The sequence below is a fragment of the Impatiens glandulifera genome, chromosome 6 (assembly GCF_907164915.1).
Source record: "Impatiens glandulifera chromosome 6, dImpGla2.1, whole genome shotgun sequence".
Classification (NCBI taxonomy): domain Eukaryota; kingdom Viridiplantae; phylum Streptophyta; class Magnoliopsida; order Ericales; family Balsaminaceae; genus Impatiens; species Impatiens glandulifera.
In genome coordinates this window covers 45,419,415-45,423,576 of record NC_061867.1, presented here as the reverse complement: position 1 = coordinate 45,423,576, position 4,162 = coordinate 45,419,415, and the positions used below count along the sequence as shown (strand labels likewise).

Genomic DNA, 4,162 nt, shown 5'->3' with positions numbered 1-4,162 from the left:
TTGGTCTCTTAGATAGAAGATTTTCATTTTTTTCTTTTCATATTTGCAAAGCTTTTAAGATGGTGGATAAAAAAACATGACAACTGGATAGTGTTTATTGATAAAAAACTAGAAATGATCCACGGATTGGTCGTTCAAAATAGTTGCATACTCAGAATGTTTTTTATTGATTTATGTCAAATTTTGATTAGTATTCCATCTTTTGACGTGAAGTGAGTTTTAATACGAAATCACTAATGCATATGAATCTTAAGGAAAATTCAAAATAAATATTTATATTTTCAAACATTATCCATATAAACTTTGATTGTCATTAGCACCCAATTTAATTTTTCTTTACTCATCCATTTTTTCTTTTACCAATTTCTATTAATATTAAAACATTTATTTGTAAAACTTTTGTTCTTCAAGAACCACCCATGCTACATGCTTTAGCTGCCGACATAGCCACTTGTGGGACGCTTGCACCCGCATTGCACATGTTGGCTAAGGTTCGAGTATATTTCCTCCCATAGTTAGATAGAGCTCCACAAATTTCTTCAAAAGAAATTACCTAATATACACCAACCAAAAATGTAAAAATAAAACAATGATATATCTATATAAATACATAGACTAGTAATGCTTACCGATGCCTTAAAGCAGTTCCAGTCGTCTACAAGCGCCTGGCCTTGCGGTCTGGTGCTTTCAAGTATAGTCTTCATCTTGTCAGCATCAAACAATTGTTGAACAATGTTTGACATGACTTTATCCACATACTTTCTTTGCTTCATTTCTGTAGACAATCTATTTTTAGCATCAACCCACTTGGAAGACCCTCTTGGCGAGTTGCGGAGCTGGACAAAGATCTATTGAGTTAAAAAAGAGTAAAAAATAAACAAGTACACCGAAAAAGAATAAGAAGAAGAAGAACCTTGTATATAAAATGCATGAGGTCTGCATCACGTTGGTTGACATTTCTGAAATTCATAGAGATGGATGGAGACAAGGGTGATGAAGAATAATTGACGGTTGTGTAAGAGTGATTAAATGGTTTTGATCCCATGTAAGTAGAGAGGGTATCCATATTAATCTTCAATTTCCCATATTGCATAACATGGGAACCTGGCTCACCACCCTTACTCAATGTTCTCTCCTTAACCTATCATCATTATTCAAATTCTTAAACAATAACTAATAATTAATTAAGAATTTTCTAATTTATTATCCAAATTACCGCTTCATATTGTTGCTTCAAAGTTCGAATGCGCAAATCATGATTGTCACTAGAAAATGAAGAAAAAAGTGTAAATGGAAAAACCTTATGTTCTCAATGTGTTATTTGTTGAAATTAAGAATAGAAAATTGAAGTAAGATCATTTGTACGCAGGGGCGGAGCCACCCATGGGCTAGGGTGGGCTCCAGCCCCACCTAAATGAAAATGCTAAAAGAAAATTTTTTATATATCTGTTTGACATGTGAGTCTTAGCCCAGTTGGCTATGTTATTGAAATGTGAGTATGAGGTCAGGTGATCAAACCCTGGCCTCACCTTTAACTTATTATATTTATATATAAAATTTTATAAATCATATAATAATATTATTTATTTCAAAATTATATAATAATTATACATTATTTTTTATTTATTTCAATATAATTAATATTACAAATTATTTATAAGGGTAAAATATAAAATTAAAATAATAATAATAGTGTTTTATTTTTCTTAATTTTAAACTATTTCAAAAATTTATAAGAAAATATAAATTAATATTAATAAACAAGTTAAAATAAAGAATTTGATATCCTTACTCAAGAACTTAACAAATCTCCTAGAATTGATGTTGATGTAAGTTCTCTTAAACTTGATCCAACATTACGTATTCCGATATTGAAATATCCTTTTAATCAAAGGGATGAAATTAGACGAGCTTATATCAAGATGGGGTCATATCAACCTATTAAGGATGAGTACCCGCCGACCAAATTTGGAAATCAAAATCGACGGTTTCAAAGTCATTGGTTTAAGAAATTTACTTGGTTAGAATACTCTCCTTTGAAAGATGCTGCTTTTTGTTTCCCATGTTTCTTGTTTTAACATAAGCAACCCCAAAAACCTACATTTACAATAGATGGATTCAAATATTGAAAGTGAGTTAATGATGAGGATAAATGTTCTTTTGTTATGCATATAGGATATAATATTTCACCACATAATAGGGCAGTTGAATATCTTGATAATCTAATGAATATCCTTGTCATATTGACAAAGTACTAAATGCACAGTCTTCAGATGAAAAACAAAATAACAAATTACGGCTTACAGCAACTATTGAAAACACTCGGTGGCTCACTTTGCAAGCGTGTGCATTGAGAGGGCATGACGAGTTTCCATCCTCTAATAATCGTGGAAATTTTATTGAAAAATAAAGTGGAACATAGAAAGTTAAATATGAGATTCAAGTTGGAGTCAGCCCCAGGTAATTTTTCATCCTGGCTCCGCCACTGTTTGTACCTGTCTTCCATCCATGAAATGCTGTATAAGTCTCCTAAACAAGTTGTATAATCATGAAGACTGTTAGAGTTGTCATCAGGACAGTAATATGAATAACTATCTTGATATGTGTTAGTCGCCGTGGTTGTATATATGTTCAGTCCTTCAGGCAACAATCCGTCGAACATACTTCCTCCTTCACACGCCTCTAGATAAAACACCTATGTATGTACCAATTTTTAACAAGAATAATTCTAAATAAATAAATTTTATTTGTATAATCTAGTTACCAAGGTTTTGTAAGATTTGGCGGCATGCATTTTCTTCAAGACCTGATTCAGGTCATTGGCGAAAACAAAGTCACCGTTGGGCATCCCTATTCATTAATAAGTTATTGGTCTCTCTTCTTTTATTTTCTTTGCTAAAGGATACTGAATTAGTGACTAACCGACAACGCCAGGGCTTCCATGATCGCTGTAATATATGAATACATGATCGTTTGAGCCGCTCTTCAAGACCTTGCCACTTCCTCCTTTGACAGCACTTTTGTTTCCAAGTAGAACAGCATACAAATTCTCCTTAGTAACTTGATTTCCAGTATAATCCTAATCAAAAAACATATTAAATTTGTATAAAAGTAATGAATAAACTTGTGTAATGAAATTGAATCAAACCTTAGGTACTCCTTTGTAAACATTCGGGGCCTTGAGGGCGATTAATGATGATGCCAGGTTGAGGATTGTTTACATCAAACGCGATATCATCATACATGAATACTATGATATTTTCATCATTTAATCCAGCTTTTTTTAGTAGTTGGTAGGCATGGCACACATCAGACTATAAAACATGTCAATATATCATTATAAATACCTTAAAAATGGTCATGAAAAGAACCATAATTGAATATAATAACTACATTAATCACCTGATGCCTGTAATTTTCATAACCATTGGAGCCAGCAACAAGAACAGCCCATTTTGTTCCATTAGTCGAAGCGCGAGAAGTGGCCCGTTTTGTTTCATCTGACTCACTAGGAGTCTCTAAAGGAAGATGAACCTCACTATATGGAATGTTCATTCCATTCATTGGAGCATTATGAAGAACATGGAATGGTTGAATGGAGATTGGAAAGGAAAGAAGGAGGCTGGAAAGAATTAATCCAACTTGAACAAACATTGTTAGAAATGTATGTTTCAAAGTTATGGCTCTGATAATTATAAAGGGATGTGGTGGAAGAGAAACACTGATTTGTGATGAATTTAAGAGATCTATTTGTGTTTGGTACCAACTAAAAAGAGTTATATTATTCCAATATATATATATAAATATATTTAAAATTGTTGAGTTTTTTTTTTTGCTTAAAGGAAATTAAGAAACTAAAGTTCCTTAATTACCAATATTGTTGAACTAGTTTGAATTGCGTGTATCTTGACTAATGAGTGAAAGATCATCTAATAAATTCAATAATTTTCCAACTTAATCTATATAAATAAGAGATTTTATAAATTAATACATACTTTTCTATAAAGAGTACGTAGTGTAAAATAAGGTAAATTATCTATTCTTTTAAGTTAAAGAAATCAAGAATTAAAGTTCCTTAATTATCAATATTGTTGTCCTAGTTTGCATTGCTAGCTGGAATCTCCATTAAATGAGTGAAATACCATCCAATAACATAAATAGA

The 4,162-nt window shown here is 31.7% G+C and overlaps 1 pseudogene; it reads right to left on the bottom strand.

Annotated features, from left to right (window-relative positions):
- Nucleotides 1–406: 406 nt before the first annotated feature.
- On the bottom strand, nt 407–3,564 carry LOC124943681 (annotated as a pseudogene).
- Between the last annotated feature and the right edge of the window lie 598 nt (nt 3,565–4,162).